Source organism: Ambystoma mexicanum, chromosome 7q (assembly GCF_040938575.1).
Source record: "Ambystoma mexicanum isolate Mex_15411 chromosome 7q, UKY_AmexF1_1, whole genome shotgun sequence".
Classification (NCBI taxonomy): domain Eukaryota; kingdom Metazoa; phylum Chordata; class Amphibia; order Caudata; family Ambystomatidae; genus Ambystoma; species Ambystoma mexicanum.
Window position 1 is genome coordinate 1,024,612,964 of NC_090941.1, and position 20,723 is coordinate 1,024,633,686.

The window sequence follows — 20,723 nt, forward strand, 5'->3', positions numbered from 1 at the left end:
GTGCCCGAGACGTCACCTAACTACAGAGCAGATGCGCAGAGTACTGGAGGAGGCTCTGGTGTGCTCAGGAAGCCGCCGAACCGCAGAAGAGGGTGATGGCCAAGACCCTGCAGGTAATAGCGTGGCCAACCAGAGGGTTTGGAAGACCCAGAGAGCGAGTGAAGCGAAAATCCAAATACAGAAGCAATACTCACTGGGGAAGAGATAACAAGTGAAGGGCGTCTGGGACCGACCCTGGGAAGACATAACATGAACAGAATTAAGAAGGGATACAAACTTTACATGCATAAGTGGTATCCATAGACCTTGGCAGGGGAGTAAACCAAGGCTGTGGTGAGAATAGGAATAAAGAAAGAGAACTGTAGGAATGAACAAGTGAAGGGGGACTGGGACCCATACTGGGCCCCCCTAACCATAACAAGGAGAAATACGAACTTTGCTTTTACCAGCGACTCTCATAGACCATGGCAGGAGAGTAAACTAAGGCTGTGGGACAAAGGAAATGCAAACATAGAGAACAGTTTGAATAAACAAGTGGAGGGGGTCTGGGACCCGTGTTGGGGAAGTGCTCCCCAAGTTATAATCAAGAGGAATACGACTGACACTCAGAGACCTTGACAGGAGAGTAAACCAAGGCTGTGGATGCAAGTGAAAACAGAGAGACAGAACTGATACAATACAAATGTTGTGTACACTAATTGGCAGGAGAGTGGAGCAAGAGGAGGGGTACTGATGTTCACGGCAGAGCTTGGGAGAAAAGAGCCAAGCTATTTTCCCTTCTCGCAGTGCTACGGGGAAGGGCCTGCCCACAGAACATAAACCTGGAGAAAGCTGGAAAGACTCTGGGGATAGGGAATCAAACCCTGGAGTCTAGTGGAACGTTTCTTTGCTTTGTTGCACCATTTTGGAACTTTTGTTTTGTGAACTGCGAAGCTGGAGCTGGGCTGCAGGCAGACAGTCAAGAGACAATTCCCTTTTCACCTTTTGTTAGTTTAGAGTGCGAGGACACAAGACAGCAAACTTTACTTTGAACATTCTGACACTGACAATTTCATTAGCAAGCTTTTTGGAAGCAGGGAATCCCCTCTTAGTGATAGAGCTAGTTAGGATTTCCTCCAACCCCACCACCATTATTATTATTAATACAAATCTTTGACAATAAACATGCCACCTTTGTGTCAGTCTCTTACTCCTAGACCCTCACCGTTGCTATATAAGACCACTTTACAATGATTAGATTTTAGATCAGAGGTGAATACAGTTACAAAGCCGCCTCTGCCTGTGGTAACATTGTGCTGTAGATGTTGTCTGGAATGCACATGTGACCTTTGAACCTGCCCTTTCAAACTGCAGGGCTGGTGCTGAGGGCACCACAAGGCTACCTCAACAAAAGTCACATGTGTGCACATGTGTGCACTATATTTTTGGCCTAGAACATTTACGAAAAGTGGTCTGATTAGCAGACCTCCCTTTCAGATAAAGAATTACTTTGCATCATTTTATTGAATAAAAAAGAAAACGTTTGGGCTACCCCATCCTCAGGGGATCTATAGGAATGGGTACAGTGACTGTCCTCTGCTTTGCAGTGTGAACCAAAGGAGGATGACCAGGGGGTCCTCCCCATACCGCCCTGGGGGCCATCATCCACTGATACGTGGAAGCACACAGCCCACTTTGTCAACCCATTGGTGTGCAGAGTTAGGTGCAAGACACAACACCAGAAGTGCATTTCAACAGGATTTTGGGGAAGATATTTACAAAGCTGGCTGAAGGAAAAATGGAAAACAAGTCAAATCAAAAAGTCTCTCGCAGCTTCCTCTCAGGGATTTCCTCTGGGTCTTTCCCTGGCACTCTGGGGATTTAGACTCTTTCTTGAACTTTCTGCTTTCTTGACTGTTTCATTTGGAGCTTGCGTATGGAGGAAGATCGCCTCCAGTGGTCTTGGGTCTGTTCAAATAATGGACAGTGGGGAGACGCAAGAACCTGAGTCTGAGCCTGCCTTTTACCAAGGCCTAGAGCTTGAGCAGACTGGTTTGTCGCTAGGACTCTTTGCCTTTGGGACCTGACTCCTGCCCACCAAACCATTCTCAACTTCCTCCTAGACACCTCAAAACGTGTTTGCCTCCTCTTCTCACATTCCCCTCCTCATATGTTTATCACCTGCTCCTCCTCAATGTTCCACCACATGCAAGTTCCTCCACCCATCACAAGCTTACCCTTATGGGATTCAGGGTTCACCCTACTACAGACTACCACCTTAGACTTCTCTCTGATGGTATTTCTCCTCCTCTGTTGTTCCTCTTCCTCTCATCCTTTTCGGTATTCACACCTCCCTCCTCCTCTGATAGTATACCTCTCCTCCTCTGCTTTTATTATTCCTCCTCTCCTTTGATGTTATTCTTCATCTCTTTTCTTCTCATCCTCCTCCTCCTCCATTCTGCTTCTTGCGCCTCTCTAACGTTTAGCCTTCTTCGCACGGTATGTCCATGCTCTTATCCAGCGTCCTCTGTACAGCCTCCTCCTGTAAACACCCACCCTGTCCGAGTTAAGCTTTGCCCTTTTAGGTTCCTCATGGGCGTGTAATTTTGGGCCCAATGTTAGCAGAGGTTTAACCTGTGGCAATATTGGTGTGAATTGGTTGTGCGTGCTTTGGACTACAACTTCATCAGATGTGCTTACCGCATCAGATTTGTTGTGTTTCACATCTGTGTCCTGAAGAATCGACTATAGGGGCTGCCATCTTTGATTTCCAGTTTGACAGGGGTTCTGTTTGGAGAGGGCAGCTCGCACTGGCTCTCCTTCTCTATGCAGCTTCTCTCTGCCTCGTGTTTGTGAGACCCAAGGACTGCCTCCCAACTTCCATGGCCGCATCCCAGGTAACCTTGGGAGCAGGGATGGCTCTTGTTCTCGCTTTCTAATTACATTCTCCATATTAAGGATTGTGGCCAATTCAACCTGATCCTGCTAGGTTTGTCATGTGTAAAGGAACATTTGCTGCTTGTGGGAGTATTTCTTTCTGGGAAGGGTTCCATGGTTCTTGAAATGGGTAGAACCCCCTGGCGATTTACATAGTTTGATGGCGTCTTGTTGAATGTTGAAACTTATTGTGACATCAGGCACTGGATGCCCCTTTAGTGGAATGGGTCACCCTGTAGACATTATAGGGAAAATCAGGAAACCAGCTTTTCCAGGATTACTAAGCCCACTCCATCTCTACAAGATTAAAGAAAAAATGCACATTCATATCGTATTATGACTGTCAGGGCTGGGAAATGTCTAGGTAAACAGATCAAAGTCTCATGGCAAGTCAGGAGAAAGAAAACTATGTCAGGAATTTTTATAACTCAAGAGATTGTGAACAAATGAGAATAACATTATATTCCTGGACGTGTTGCACCAAGGACACAACAATCAGGGTTTCCATTTTGTCATCGGTTGATTGCATACATTCCTTGTACCTGGGAATCCTTAAATATCTTGTGGCTAGATAGCAATGGGTCCACAATATCAGGCCCCAGTCCCACAATAGTCAAATATTGGGGTAAATACACTGATTTTGCTTCAGGTGGTGGTTTCAAGTTAAAGTACTTTTGATAGTCCACAAAGCTTTCTTGGGAAAAGGCCCAGTGTATCATCGAACAACCCTTCTACCAGCTCTGCCAATTAGATCAGTGTCCATTAGTCTACTTAGAAGAACAAGATTCAATCATACGAAATGGAGAAGCTCCTCACAAGTGGCTGTAGGGTGAGACTCTAGAATCGAATGCCCTCCCAAGGTACAAAGGGGGCATCAGGAACAATTAAATGCTTCACACGTCACTCCAGGGCCAGTGGCGTAACACAAAATGTGGGCCCCCCCTGCGAGCCATGCTGAGGGGGCCCGCCCAACTCGGCAACAAATCATGGGTCATGCCACACTCTGGGCGGGCCTAGATTATTATGCTTGCACAATACGCACAAACGTGCTGCTGAAGGGGTAAGCCACGCAATCAACTAAGAGAAAGATATAAATAAGTGTTTTAATGCAATATACAGCACACTTACTGAGAATAATTGGCTAAAAAGCCAGAGTGTTTGCAATTGTTTTGTAGGGTAACACCAATCCAATACATGCAAGACACCAACAGTGCACAGGAACATTCATGCTTTGCTATTAAAAATGCCATGCCACATTGAAAACATGTCCAACTGGCTGCACAATGTAGACCAGTGTAGACACGTAATAACATTACAGTAAAGCATGCCAAGTCACATTTAGACATATCTAGACTGGTTGCACCAAAATGCCAGTCAAAGCAATAACACTCATCAAGAAGAGAGCACACATTCAAGCCCGGGTCTCAGCGGCCTCTAACAACACGGCCAAACTCTTGAAAATCTGCAAGGAACTGGTCAATCCTGTTGCGGTATATACCTCTCCTGTGCCCTCCCAGGCCCTCTGTATGGCTCTGCCACTCACTTCTCTGCTAAAACTCAGGACATCATGTCCTCCATCTCCTCTTCCTCTTCCTCTCTCGGCCCCCCTTTGGCCATCTCTACCTCTCCTCCTCTTTTCTCCTCTTTCTCTCTGACAACACTTGACGAGGTCTCTAGACAAGTCCGATCTATGAAAGTGTCATCCAAACAGGTGCTCCCCTGTTCCTCCAGAACCATCAAGGACCATATTAACACTCTCACTCCAGCCTTAGCCGATTTCTGTAATTACTCTTTCACCATTGGAATGTTCCACTCTCTCCTTAAGCATTGCCTTGTAAATCCACTCTTCAAAAAGCCATCTGCTGATCCTACCTGCCCGGCAAACTATTGCCCAATCTCCGTCACCTCTTTCCTGGGCAAACTCTGGAAAAGCTGGCCATCTCCCAGCTTAATTTCTGGCTCCAGAGCTGCCAGAGGCATGGAAACTACTCTCCTGAACACCCGTGAAGATCTGCACTCTAACCTTGATTCCAGCATTCCTTCTGGCCTCCCTGCCCTTTTCAAACTTGAGCGGACCACCTGAATTTCAGAAGCAGCTCAAAACTTTCCTCTCCTCCTCTTTCTCTCCCTACCCCGCTGACCTACCTGTCTGCTGTACTGACTGGTTGCCTGGCTACCCTCAGAGTCTCACCGAATCCAGGCTCTTTTTTGATCAGTCACGCTTGCACTGCCTGCGGGCCTACCATGCACTTAGGGGCTGTAACTGTAACCCTGCAGTCCCTTGTTCTCCTTGCACTACCCAGAGCCGCGCTGCCCTGGCTTCACTTACTCGGAGCATTACTGCCCTGTTTTCCCCTCCCCTCTTCCTTGCATTTCCCCCTCCCTTTCCCCTTGCATTTCTCTTTCTCGCACTTACACGATCTGAATGACACAAGGCACAGTAAGCTTGTTTGTCTTGTCCTCCCTCTATCTTCCCTCCCTTGTCTTGTCGCACCTAGAAACACTTGTGTACAGGCATTTTATAATTGACTTATATCATATCATTTTATCACAGATGCCCAGAAAGATATACAATGCAGCAGTAAGAAATGGCTAGACTGGCAGCACCCAAACGCCACTCTAGCCAGGTAATTACACCTAGCAGGATGGCTTTATCAGAAATGCGCAGTTAAAAAAAAAGTCATGCTAAACTGAGGAATGACTAGACTGACTGAACCAAAATGCCTCTCTAGCCACTAATACCACATATTATGCCTGCTTAGCCTGGACATGGACAACCATTATGGTTTATTGCACAATCCCGCCCCCTCTCCCTCCTACCACCTACCCCAAACTCTAAAATCAACTCCTTTGCCCAGAATTACCTTCACGTCCCTCTTCCTTGTCCCAGAGCTTACGTATGATATTATATGATAACACGCTTAATACCCAGAGGTTTCTAAGCGCGGACCCGGGAAACAAACCTGTGTTGCTCTGTGTCTTCTTGCTTCCAAGGTGAGCACATTGCCCCTGAGCTATCCTCCCGAGACTCCTACACGGCTACACGACAAGATGGAAGCAACGCCTTAGTTAGAAGAAAGTTATTCCAGCTGGCTTCTGTTCCTGTGTAGGTCTGCAGATCCTGGTGTTCCTGGGCCTCACTCGTGGAGACAAGATGGAGGACCCTGGGGGTTCCTGCACTACGAATGGAAGGTCAGCAGCAGCAATGGGCAAACTTCAGATCAGTGGCACTTCGCGGTTTCAGCTCCTCGCTTCTCTCGCAAATAGCACCACTGTGGTTCTCGGATACCACTCTGGACTTTCCTCACATATGGGGTCCAGCACTCTGATGGGGTGGCTCAGGCTTGGTCAGTCCTGCTTCTTGGGAGTCCGGAGGATCTTCCTAGAGCTTGCATCCAACTTAAAGACACTCACTCGATTCCGGTGTTCCTCTCCCTGGCACTCGGTTCCTGCAGCAGCAATGAAAGTTTAGCCAGCTTCGAGAGGATGTGCAGATGATCTTGTCTTGGGTTGATTGGTCCCACCAACCCAAGGGGAGGAGTCGTCCTTTGCAGGTCTTCTCTAGTCGAGGCGAATTCGGAGCTTCAGCACAGCAGCAGGGCTTCACTGGGAAAACCAACGGTCCAGGAGGCTCCTTGCCTTATAGGTAAGTACTGGGATGATGAAGAGTGGGACTAGGAGTAATGAAGATTACAGGTAGCTAAGTCAGGCATTACCTCCATGTACCTCTACCTCATTCCAGTACTTGTGTATGAGGCAGCTTGCCTCATACACAAGTACTGCCTCATACACAAGTACAGGGACGAGGAGGAATAGGGCTAGGAGTAATGATGATTAACATTAAGTAATCAAGGCATTAAACACAAGTAGTGGCATAACACCATTGAGTTGACAGGGCTTCAGCACTCCCCTCCAGCCCCCCTGGAAATTTTGGGCTATGTTGTTTTAACCTAGCTGAACTTCAGAACAGTTGCCGCACAGAACAGGACACAGATGTTAAACGGCACCTGGGTTTCGCTGTTAACAAGGGCCCAGCAATGACTAACTTAAAGCATTTCACTGTTAGTACCTGCATTCAAATGCCAAACTTTTTAGGCAATTTAAATGGTGATGTGGGTTTAGTACTTGCATGCCAGGGGAGTGATCGGAAGGGTAGAGAGGGAACAGGAGACTGATCATTCTCACAGCAGTCCATAAGTGGGTGCTTTCAGACTTAAAGGAGAGAGTCAACTGCTTGTAACATTGAAGCTGCACTAGAATAGTCTCATTAAAATGCGTAAAGAAGTTAGATGCCCCCACACAAATCAGTTTGCCCCTCCCCCACTGCCCATGAAGTTAGCGCCTCTCCCAATATTTGAAGGATTAGCCCCCCGAAATGTAGGTTTTGTTGCGCCCCTGAACACAAGCACACACACCCTTCACCATATACACACACGCACACTCAGCCATCCATACATTTAAGTGTGCACTCTTTCCCCATACAGGCACACCAATGCAGCCACCCGTACATTTAAGTGTGCACCCTTTCACCATACATGCCCACACGCACACCTAGACACCCATACATTTGTGTGCACCCTTTAACCATACACTCAAAACAGGCAGCCGCCTACGCATTTAAGTGTACCCCCTTTCTAAATACACTCACACGTGCACAAGTCATGAGGTTTAGGAGAGCCCTAATACTTCAAAAAGAAATTGGGCCTCATTCCGAGTCCGGCGGTAACCCTGCCGGTGCTACCGGCGGACTCGGAATGATTTACTGGCTCCTGACTTCTCAGTGCCCCGGCGACCCGGAAAGTCAGGCACTGGTAAACTTTAGTTCCCCATTCACATAGAATCCCATAGGACTCTATGGGAATGGGGAACACGGAAGCGGTGCCGGTGCTTCCGTGTCGGGTCTGCCTACCGTGGCCGCTGTATCAGACCTGATGCAGGGTCAGACCTGTCGGGCACAGCGGCTCCGGCAGGCAGACCTGTAGTATGCCAGTCTGGAAACAACGGTGCCTGTAAGCTTAGCGGCACTGTTGTTTCTAGACCGCCATACTTAAAATGAAGCCCATTGATTCTTTTTGAAGTCACTCTGAGTTCATAAAGAAATTATTTCCGTTAAGGACCGAACCATAACGGAAATAATTACTTTATGAAGGCACAGTGACTTAAAAAATAAACTATTTATTTTTGAAGTCATAGGGCTTCCCCACCCCATGACATGGAGGCATCCAGCCTGGGGTCTTCCATGTCATGGGGTGGGGGAGCCCTTGGACTTCAAAAAGATATTTATTTTTGAATTCACTGTACCTTCATAAAGAAATAATTTCTGTTACAGAAATTTGTTTTATGAATGCAGAGTGAATTCAAAAAGATTAATATAATTTGAATAAAAATGCATTTGGTTTAACAAAGTGGGGCCCCTCCAGGACATGTGCTAGCGCGGCCCCCGCAACGCAGGGGCTGCGGGGAACCCCGTAACGCCAGTGTCCAGGACGTACAGTTCTTGAAGGACTTTATTTGTATTCAAATATTTGTATTGACTTTTATCAGTGATATCATACATCTTATATCGCAATGCTCGTTTCTCAGCTGCTTCAATACCGTCAACTGAACATATAAATCCCTTTCACAACTAGAATGCGAACAAACTAAACAGGACATAAACAGTGGTAACAGATCCAGGTCACTTGAAGGCCTTTAAACAGGACTATAGACCTTTTCCACACACTGAATATCATAACAAGGACAGTCTATTGGGGCTTCTGGGAGGCACACACTCAGAAATAGCCAGGCCAGATGCATGACAGCCTAATATTTACAACAACAAAAAAAAGAGAAAGAAAGAGACAATGTTCTAATCCCACAAACCTAAAGAATGGATACTGGACTGGAGCTTTCAGTGAAAGTTAATGTGCAAAAAGCCACACAGAGAAGAATTTACCAAAAGGACAGTCCACACCGGAATACTAGGAAATGAGTCCATGGGGAGATCTGGACATCAGTGGCAACTACTAACAACAGTAATAATACACCCTCTGCCAGACATTGGCCTCTTAGTGACATCAAGAGTAGGTCTCACTGTTGTCTATCTCTTGAGGATTCAGGTCTAAGGTCCTCAGGTTACTCTAAACCCTCATCAACACATGCATTCACCCAATGAACTATCTAGCCAGTAGATTCCCAGCTTCATTTAGAGAGTGACTCATCTTCCTTCTCAGGCAGGTCAATGCAAATGCTAGTTAGATCATTAGGACGGTGGTCCCAGAATATGTACAGGATCTATCTAGGCTGACAAGCAAAGGGCCTATTTTAACAGGGCCAAATAAATCAGCACAGCACCTGCCATGACTGCAGTGTACTGAAACTTCCTTGCACTGCACATGCCGACAGAGCAACATTTCTATGCATTTTTGTATTTTTAAAGGTACTGTTACATGGTTCTGGCTGAAATCAAGACCTTGGGCCTCATTACGACCCGGGCGCTAAGTACCGGTCATTACCGGCATGGCGCAATTACCGTGTCCATGCTGGCAATAAACTGCTAAAAGCGGCCCATTACGAGTTCACGGGCACGAGCTTTGCGTCATGCCGGTAATGACCTCAGCGCCATGGCGTTAAAGTCCGAAAAATCCCCCTTTGCGCCACCGTCTGTAGTGGAAATAGCACCTCCGGCATCCAAGCCATCGGCATTAGCGGTCACCTCTAATAACGGTAACCGCTATTAGCGGTGACCGTAAATACACGAAACCGGAAGTAGCGTCATCGCACAGGAACGGGAAAGAGCACGGCGGGCATCTTTAAGAACACAATCCATTGCCATCCACCACAACCAGGAGCCATCTGACCCCCAGAACTCCAACACACCTCCACCACTACCTGTTGAAATTTAATATGCCAAAAGCAGTTAAAAAAAACGGGAGATTGCATGCGCAAGGAGCGCTTCTCCAGAGAGGTGCTCACCATGTTAGCAGAGACACTGCAGGAGCATGCAGATGTGGAGTTCTCAAATGACATGTCACGTCCAGCACTGCAGCGCAAAAAGCAGATTTTGGTAGAGGTCGCCCAGAGCGTCAGTGCCGTTGGCACCACACCCCGCACACCCAAACAATGCCGTAAGTGCTGGGATGACCTACGTCTACGTGTGCGGAGCATACTGTCTGCCAACCGCAACCTTGGGATGGCGACAGGCAGAGTTGCGGAGTCCCCAATAAAACTGCAACCTTGGGAGGAGATATGCACCTCCACCATAGGCACCGAGGCAATAGAGGGAGACGGGGACATGGAGCGAGGAGCCCCGTCATCAGCCGATGCAGGTAGGTGTCTCAAATGAAACAATGCTAATACCACCACGATGATGTCCACCTGAACTGACAGTGCATTGATGTAGAGCTGGGTCCACCAGACACATAAGTACAAGACTGCCTACAGGCAGTGCAGAGCATCACCTTGTCCACATGCATATTGCACCCCATATGTGTTGTAACCCAGAGGCATCCATGCATCACCCACTCAAGAGTTAGGCAACCCGTATGTCACTCCCCCCAATGTTAATCATCTACCATTCCAAATCAATGCAGCCACCCCAACGCATGCCCGATGCACGTAGACCCATCACTAACCCTCTCCCTCCTTTGGTCCCCCACAGGCACACATTCTGACAGCGGTGATGAGGACACCGGTGCCACACCACAGAAGAAGGCCAGGGCCGAGGAGGGTGAACACCGCCCCTCAACCTCAAGGGGCAGAGGCCAACATGCACCACCTCGGAAGGCCCTGAAAATCACAGAGGCCACAGCACCAAAGTACACCACAGACCCCACAACAACACCCACAACAGCCACCATCACCAAGGAGGCATTGGCAGAGGGCACACCATCGGCTGGCAGCAGCACAGTAGGTGAGACAGCTGCCACAGCAGCCATATCGGACAACGAGGGCGACGTACAGCTGCATGGCGCAACACCCGCCACAGGCCCCCTCCACTCTCCACACCTATCCCCATGCAGCGTGGTGGACGGCAGCATGCACGGGCTGTCACCTGTAGATTCATGGCTGGCAAGTTTCAGCCCCACGCCTACTGTCCCTGATGACCAACCTTGGCGGAAACGCCTCACACTTCCACCCCAGTGACAACCACACAAGAGGGGATCATGGCCATACAGAGGCGCCATATTACCGAATGCACACGTGCAAGGGATGATATTAGGGATTCCCTAAGAACAGCCATTGAGTCCACCTCAAAGGACATCTGCGCGGAACTTGCAGCAGTGCGCCATGTCCTCTCAGAAATGGTGGCAGCAATGGGGGACATGCATCCACCACAGTTGCCTGGACAATCAAGACCATCATCAACTGCCAGCTCTATTAGGACCAGCCCTGTGCGTCGCTCTGGCAGGAACCTGTGCAGATCAGACAGGGGGGCACCTGGTGCTGGAAGAGGGGGAGAGCAGTAGGCACAGGCATGCACACTAGTGCCATGTGGACTACTGGTGCACGCTACTGCACACCATGTGTTGGGAAGTCAAGGGGGGAGGGGGGAGAGGGTGTGTGGGGGAGTTGAGGGAGGAGGGGGAGAGGGTGTGTGGGGTGGAGGGCTTGTTCACTTTTTCATAATTCTTTAATACACATTTTGGTGACTCATGATTCACATGTGTGGACATTGCTCATTGTGTACGTGTGCTTTATTGGTGAACAGTCTACAGTGTCCATGTCCCTGACACACCCAGTGCCCCGAGTGCCACCTCCATGTCACACTCCCTGTCCATGTGTGCTAGAAACATTGGTTGATCAGAGTCTGACGCATGTCACGTCCCTCCTGTGCATTGCTGCCTCCCTGAGGTGCTGCCCCATCTCCACCCTCCTCATCCTCATCGTCAGGTGGTTGCAGTTCAGCGTCAGGGGGCAAGGGCACATTCCGTCTGATGCACATATTGTTTAGCATGACACATGCCATGACGATCTCGGCCACCTTCTCATGGGGGTACAGGAGTGCCCCACCAGACCTGCTGAGGCAGCGAAACCGTGCCTTCAAGAGGACAAATGTCTGCTCAATCACCACACGGGTGTGTGTATGTGCACAATTGTAGTCCTCCTCGTGCCTGTTGTGTGGGTTTCGGACTGGGGTAAGGAGCCACCTCTTCAAGGGATAGCCTGCATCACCTGCATGTGGGCAACAATGTATGTGTAAGTCATCACATCATATGGGACCTCAATCAATGACACCATAGCATGCATTTATTTCCTGATTGCAACCACATTCCCATGCATGAATGGAGACACACGATGTGACTGCTATGTGTGTAGTCCTCTTATGGACTGGTGTGCGTGCCATCAACTAGTGGGCGCAGGGGGGTCCAGTTCCTTGTGAGTGCTCATGCACTGTGTTAGTCCACGGTGGTTGTTTCCATGATCTGGCTGATGTCCGGTGATTTGTATGCTTTCATCCTGGCACCGTTTATGTCAGCCTCATGATGATCTCACTATGCACAACAAATGGTGACATGCAATTCTGTTGGACCTCTGTGTCAGTGTAGTGGTGTATTAATGTATTTGACCCTCATGTGACTCCTTTGTACGCAGTAATGGGGGACTGTCCTTTCAGTTGATGGTATTTGGTGCTGTGCATTGGCCATAGTAATTGCATGTAGCTGCATTGTGTTGAGGGGGATACGGTCTGATTAGGAACAGTGCACATGTAGATGGCTATGGAATGGCTGTGACACTGCATCATTCACATGGTAGGGCTGCTTACATCTTGCATTATATGGTCAGGTGTCAGGTCCAGTCTGGGCTGCTTTGGGGTATGAGCATGGTCCATTCTCTCCGTCACTCGCAGCCAGGTGAAGTATTCATCTCCCCCCCAACTCAGCCAGGTGAAGTATGCATCTCTCCCCCCCCCCAACTCAGCCAGGTGAAGTATGCATCTCCCCCCCCCCAACTCAGCCAGGTGAAGTATGCATCTTTCCCCCCCCCAACTCAGCCAGGTGAAGTATGCATCTCTCCCGCCCATCTCAGCCAGGTGAAGTATGCATCTCTCCCGCCCATCTCAGCCAGGTGAAGTATGCATCTCTCCCGCCCATCTCAGCCAGGTGAAGTATGCATCTCTCCCGCCCATCTCAGCCAGGTGAAGTATGCATCTCCCCCATCTCAGCCAGGTGAAGTATGCATCTCTCCCCAAATCACCTACCCACATCGCATTTCCATAAGCCTTACAGGCAACTCACCAAGAAGCCAGGATCTGTACCCTGCATGTCGCTCCATGTAGCATGGTATTGTGGAGTTCCGTTGAATCATGGGTTGATCCGGGGTATCTGGCACAACAATGTGTGATGATCTTGTTTGAGTCGCATACCATTTGCACGTTGATTGAGTAGTATAGCTTACGGTTGCGGTACGCTGCCTCCATGGCATGTGGGACCACCAATTCCACATGGGTGCAGTCGATGGCGCCAATGCAACCAGGGATGCCGGCCAGTGAATTGAAACCAACTTTGGTGTTTGAGATCTCCTGGGCAGTACGTGGTAAGTAAATGTGGTCGCCTGTGTGCTTCAGGAGGGCATCAAGCACTTGGTTCAGCGTACGTGAGAATAATGGTTGAGATATGCCATGCATGTGCCCCACTGTGTGCTGGTAGGTGCCTGTGGCCAGGAAGTGGAGCACAGACACTACCTTTAGTAGGGGTGGGATGGCGGTGCGTGTTTCAATCAGGCTGACGATGTCGTCATGTATCATGTCGACAATGGTGGTGATGGTGTCCCGGTCCAGACGGTACAGGGTGTGGATCTGCTCAGGGGTTAGGTTGAATGGACTGGCTCTGCGAGGGATTGGGGGCTGCCTGCGTGGTGCCACAGGCTGCACAGGTGGGGCATGCTGGGCCTGCCTCACCCTCCTTCTCCTCCTGCGTCTCCTCTGTGCTGCCTGTTGTTGTAGTTGTTGTTGTTGTTGTTGTTGCAGCAGTTCCAGTGCAATCATGTCCTTCAGCCCCAGCATTGCTAGTAGTATTGGATCCATTTAAGTGTGTGACTGGGTGTGGGAAGGGGTGGGGTGTGCTCCTTTTGTGCTGGCCCAGTCTGTATTGCCTCCACCCGTGCTGATTGTGTGCACCTGTGGCAGTTGGGAACACTGCACATGGCCGTTTATGGGTGGTCCGCGATGCCGGTATTTGCACCATGCCAGTAAGGTACTTTTCAGCCTTCACTAGGGCGTTATTTGCATGTCTGCCTGACTTGTGATGTTCCTCTGTTTGCGCCATGCCGGTATTGCCACCATGATGGGTCGCGTGCCTGCGCTCATGTCGCTATTAGCGGCACCGTTAATTACGGTGCCGCTAGTAGCGGGTTGGCGTGTCCTAATCGTGCAGAGCGGTAAGCGATGCTGGTAATCCTTTACCGGCATCGTTTTATACTTACCGCCTGGGTCGTAATGAGGCCCCATATGTTGCAGTTCAATATCTTTATTTGGGAATGTATTACAAAAAAGTCCAACTTAAATGAACATTAGAATTTTCAAAAACCAAGCAACGGTCAGGTTGCAAATCTCCTAGATGAAATCAGATACATTTTCTTTGAGTCCCTCTATTTTCACATGGTCTCTTTTGCCGTTGGTGGGTTCTGTGGTAAATCAAAGGTATTCGTCCATTCTCCCCAGGGGGAAGTCACCTCTGTTGAGGCTAGGGAGGTGATCACGCTCCGCAAGACCCTCCCTAGGGGCCTGGGCAAGTGGAACCTCACTGGGAGTGACCCTCCCCCCCTTGGGGAACACAGACTCTCATTCCCACGAGGCTCTCTCTAGACCAACCTACATATCTGCAAATACGGGTCTGACTTTCATGGAGAATACAGTTTCGTCCTTCTATTTTGCCTCAGACAATGTTGAGTTAAACAAGTAATTCCAAGAAAAGGAAAATATCTCTTTAAGAAGAGATATGTTTATAAATGGGCCTAATGGATCACAGGAGGATAGAGAGTATGGTGCGCAGCGGATGCCTCCTGAGGTAATCATGGGGAGTCAGGACCAAGGGAAGCCGCGGAACCTCCAGCGATTCGAAAACTGAAGAACCCCAGCTTGTGGATACCAGAGGAGCAGTGAAGCAGAGAAAAGGAAGCTGTATAGGGAGAGAAAACCTGTCAGACATGGTGGCATGACCACAACCATACCATGGTGGGCTAGGCACCTGTCGAACAACGGCAAGATCATTGAAGCGGGAAGCGCTGACAGCTTCCCCCCAACAGCATCCATCGAGCAGAGCAGTCCACAGAGACGCCAGGAATGGGAAGCGGAAGAAGGTCGAGACCGAGAAGTGACCATGCAAAGCGGGTTACATGTGCGAGTGCCAAGCCCGAAATGTCACCCTGGACAGATACAGGTACAGAAGAACGTGTGAAAGCCATGAGGGTAATGCTCGAGCAGTAAACCAGAATGACTGGCTATATGAGGAACAAGTAAAGAATTGATGTTCGCCTATCCGTAGATTCACTGGTTTTATTGTTTTGCCCACATATATCAGTTCACAGGGACACCTTATCCCATAGACTACCCACTTAGTGAGACAGTTAGAGAAAGACTTGTATTTCCAAAGGCGGCCTTTCAAATCAATTTGTTTCATATTACTGGTGAGATGACAGACGGAACATAGTCCGCATTTAAAGTGTCCTTTGAGAGGTGGTATGTCCCACAGTTGGGGCTGGGTGGAGATTACATTTTTATTCACAGGGTAGGTATGTACCAGCTTATCGCGAAGGTTAGGCATCCTCTTGAATGCAAATCTGGGACAGTTGGGTCTAAAGTCGTCTGTTTGCACAGTTTTCCATTTCTTGGGATAAGTGGGACTATGCAGACTATGTTCCGTCTGTCATCTCACCAGTAATATGAAACAAATTGATTTGAAAGGCCGTCTTTGGAAATACAAGTCTTTCTCTAACTGTCTCACTAAGTAGGTAGTCTATGGGTTAAGGTGTCCCTGTGGACTGACATATGTGGGCAAAACAATAAGGCCAGTGAAGCTACGGATAGGCGAACATCGTTCAACAATCTGTAATGAGACAGCAGACAAGCCCTCGATGCCCATTTTAAAGAGGCCAAACATACCTGTGAAGACATTTTCTGGTTTGTGATACAAACAACAAAGGCACATCCACGAGGTGGAGACAGAGATCTGTCTCTCAAAAAACTAGAACAGATGTGGATCTATGATCTGAAAACTGCCCAGACCGGATTAAACATAGCGGTCGAATGGAATCTATTTGTTCATTAATAGTCTTTGGCATATGATTACAGATGTAGGTTTATTTACAGTGGGCATCACACATATCACAGCAGGATGCACAGCTTATGTGGACCCCTGCAGATGCTCACATGGGAAATGGACACATTTAAGGTCGTAGGGCATACTATGCACCTCATGTGGACACTGACCTTTTGTATCCTGTCATGAAAAAAGGTTGTGTGTCTGGTTGATCCAGACATCAATACATGGCTCTGCCACCAATATAGATCTTAGGTGAGGTCTAATGCAGTGCAACTAAATAATGACTTGCTCTACTAAACTCACACGCTCACAGCGTATAGTGAATTAAAAGCATCCAGGCATTTTCGCCGCAATGATTGCATTGCTCGCGGGACCCGCCAACATTTATTTAAAATCTTCTAAGATGGCGCCATCACTTACAGTAAGCAGGACGTGTCATTCATTTATCCATCCTTGCTGTTCTGTAGACTGCGGCAATTGACATAGATGCGCAGCCCTTTAAATACCTACGCACTACATGTAGTCCTTCATTTATTTCTACGTTCTGTCCCGGATGTTACACCAACGGACGGTGCTTGGAGGCAAGCGTATGGTCCCATAGGTCCCCCGCCCGGGTTTCTCGCTTCCCCTGTAACCACGCTTTGTACTTGCCTGGAAAGAAACAGAATGTACTAAGAGGTATCATTCTTTACACAGGCTTGTGTGCATCGAATGCAGATGTGGTCACTTCTGTGTAGCGAGATAGACAGTCATTTCCTGACGTTTCGCATACCATGGACTCGTTGAAACGTGGACACCAAATAAGTTTGTGATAGATACAAACCAGATGTTCATTTGTGCCCCTAGCCCATTATGCAATGCATGGGAATAGTCTACACTATGTTCACTGTTTTGTTCCGACAGGACTAACTGAGGTACCACGGGTAATGCAGTTCACAATATTCCTCTGTAGTAGGAATGTCATTCAAACTCACCACTGAAAGGAACTTTAGTCCTCTTCATTCTCCAGATACGGTAACTGGGAATACGTTTTCTATAAAATCAATTTCAGTTGATTGTCTATACAGAGATTGATTTATTGAATATCCATATGTACTCTGTTTTTATCGGTTTGCCTATAGTTGCGGATTTATCCAGTTGTCAAACCTATGCGTCCTTCTTTACTAAAGCCCAAATTATTTGCCCTCCGCACCTAAAAGAAATGAACACAAGGTTAGTAGGATTCCTACTTCTTTATCACAATGCTCGTGATATTTTCTGTTCAACCGCAAGACCCTTTTAGATGATCTCCTAAATCGAGCTTTTTCATTTGTTTTTAGGTCCCTGCTACGATGCACAGGTTCCATGTATCATACAGAGTTAACCCCTTTCACTAATCCTGAATCCTGAAAACGGGTCTCGGGACTACACTAGCAAAATTCCGACTATTGAAGTGTTGTTCCCTGCCCCAGAAACACATTAGAGTGTAGACGCCTTTAATCTATGTTGCACAAATATCTGTACATGGCTAAAGTCACTATTACAAACATCACGCAATTACAAAATGCACATCGGTGACATCTGCATTTGAGATAGAAACAGCTAAAAGTGTATTTCACCTCACTTGTGTGTTCCCTGTGTTGTTCTTCAAGCAATGATCGCATGTATTAGTGTTTTACTTGTTTTATGTGATGAATCTGTTTGAGATATATGAATTAAAATATGTTTTTTGATACTAGGCCCTTGGTTGAAGATATAATTTAATGACATTCAATATAATTTGGAAAGTAGGTCACCTACACCTTTAGTGTGATTGAGGTGGGTAGCTATTGGTGACCTTTGCTGTTTTTCGGGAACATGGAAGTGAAAGGCAAATATAATAACAATGAAGAGAAGAACGAAGCGGTCCTACTAGGAATTGTGAGTGTTCAGCGCGTGCAAGCGCAGAGAGAGCTAAGGGAGGAGGAAGGGGGGTAAGTGCTAGGGGTTCCAAGGAGGGAAGTGCTAGGGACTACGTTTGCACGCAGCTGTTAAAACATTTACTGTAGCCTGACTATTAATCCGAAAAGGTAACCAGTGTTTAATAATGAAAGTGAAGGTTTATCACAAAGTAACACAATAGTTAAGATAACAAAAATAAAACAAAAGCAAAGGGGAAATGAAGGGATTGAAAATAAAATTACAGCAGCCAGGTGAGCTGATCTCCGAGGAGGATGTTACTCTGTGGGGACCTAGAGCAGCTTTAATGTCTAGGCCCTGGAGCGTGTGCAGGGCATCTGGAACGCAGTGATGTGAAGGAGCAGAAAGCATGCCAGAAAGTCCCTGTGTCTTATCCAGTTAAGTAGCGATAGCCTTGCAATCTGTTACCGGGTGGCAACAACCTAAGTTTGCTGTGTCCCCTTGGTGGCCCGAGTGGGTGTTTGCCACTGCTGCTGGAAAAAGGCATCGGGTAGATGGTTAAGGAAGCAGAGGAAAAATGTGTCACTGAGGGCTGTGAGAAACCTGAAAGTGTCTCACCCGCTAGACCCCGGAGATCTGTCACCCAGGTGGCCAGGACACGGCCATCGCTATTGGATCCAGTTCCTGGGGGTGGACCAGTGGGGGAGGATCACCTGGATGAGGCGTCTATGGGGAGTGAAAATTGCACACCGAAGAGTGAGATGCGGTACCCCCTTCCATATAACACCTTTTCCCCATCCTAACCCGTAGGATATTTAGAAGCTCTACCCCCCCTTCTGACACAAACACTTTCTTACACCGTGAAAGACAACAGACTAACACCAGAGCCATTTAGCTGACATGTCCCAACACAAGGATCAGGCAGAGTCAGCCAATTTCCAATAACTACACACACCTGATGGCCCTTTCCCTTCCCCACAGGGATAAAAGGCGGAGCACGAGAGCACACTTTGAGCAGGGCTGAACGCACAAGGAAGCAACTATTCCGTGACAGCAGTTCACACGGAGGAGAAAGGTAGCGAGACCTGAAAGGACAACAAGGAGGCAGTTGCACTTGCTCGTTTCAACCCAGACCCGCAAAGCCTCCATAAAAAGAAACATAAGACTGGGAATCGCAGCTGATGAATGGTTTGATGGATGTCAACGGTACACAGGGCCCTCCCGCACTGATAGCCAGGGTGGGGAGAAGCGATTGCTGCCGTGGTACCGTCCTTGACTCCAGCAGCAAAAGGGAAGCCGACGAGTTAAGCACAGCCGGTGAGTCCTGGGACGCTGATAGCAAAACCAGACTGTGTTAAGCTCAGGGTTGTGGAGGCAACATTGTATGAAGAGAAGAATATTAAGACATAGGGGTATTTTGTAAACTAACTGGGTACCAGAGATAGAGTGGTCAGAGCCACGTGGGCGCATTCGAAGGTCTCTGGCTGGTGCCCCTCTCCTGAACATAAAGAATGTATTGATTGGTGATTAGAACTGCAAGTACCAAGAGGCCCTAGGCGAGGCCGCTGTGAAGTGTCAAAGTGGTCATACAAGGTACAAGCCAAACATCTGGTACAGTCGAAAGTCTTTGACACATTGTGGAGAAAGTAAACTGGATGGCGGTTAAAAAAGACATTAAGAATTTCTGAATATTATTGGAAGGCCATAGTGAACCCGACTGAGGGATGCCGAAAGAAAGCTGATTGAACTGTGACATTTGGCTAATGTGAACCTGACTGAGGGAGGCCTGCGAATTGGGGTTGATAGTAACACACCCGTGAACACTGTGATGACTAGCGTGACCCCGACTGAGGCACGTCCACAGTGAGTTGTTGGTCTGAGTTCAATTGAGGGAGGCCAACGTTGCAAGAAGGATCGGAGCCCGGATGAGGGGGATCCAAAGGTGAAGAATAATCGCCCAATGTGAAGATTAACAGAAGGAACTTTTGTTTGTTGTATTATTTGTGCTACATTAGGCCCTCTGAAGCAAGAGACTTTGGGCCTCATTACACGGTAGGCGGAGAACCATGGCGCAATTAGCGCCATGGTTCATGCCGGTAAAATACCGGCACCGCCTTGATGGAAAGGGGAATTACCGCCCCATTCCAAGGTTGGCGGGGCGGTAATTCCCCCTTCCACCATTGCCCTTCCCCATTCCCATTTTTGCCCCATAGGGCATAATGGGAAAGGGGAAGGTGCTAATTACGGCACCGCAAATTGCGGTACCGTAATTAGCTCCCTGGGTTCCTTTGCGGGTTGGTTTTTAACGCCTGCAAAAAGCAGGCGTTAAATTCCCCAACCCGCAAAGGGACCTCGTAGTAAGGCAGTAAGGATTTACCAGTACCGGTAAAATACCGGTACTGGTAAACCCTAACCGCCTACCATGTAATGAGGCCCTTTGTGTAAAAGAGACTTGGCCACAGAAGGCCCTGATATTGTTGGAAGGAACTGCAAACTCGTGCCTGAGAGGCCCAGGAGAGTGCTGTGCTCAGGAGTCCCGCCTTGTCCCGTTCTAAAAACGTGGGGAAGAGAGACACCAGCTATACCATCCTAACTTATCAATCGTTCTTTTTAGTATAGGCCCTCTTTATTTAACTAAGAGACCACTAGAACTGTAGTATTATTATTATTTGATGGTTGTAGCTTGCT

At 48.1% G+C, this 20,723-nt stretch overlaps 1 protein-coding gene and 1 long non-coding RNA gene across 2 annotated transcripts in view; one reads left to right on the top strand and one right to left on the bottom strand.

Annotated features, from left to right (window-relative positions):
* LOC138528536 (transmembrane O-methyltransferase homolog) overlaps positions 1-20,723 on the bottom strand; it is a 101,971-nt gene that overhangs the window by 69,954 nt on the left and 11,294 nt on the right. The window lies entirely within an intron of this gene.
* On the top strand, positions 16,774-17,874 carry LOC138528537 (uncharacterized). Its single transcript, XR_011284164.1, has 3 exons — positions 16,774-17,171; positions 17,279-17,369; positions 17,477-17,874. It is a non-coding gene; the product is annotated as an uncharacterized lncRNA (long non-coding RNA).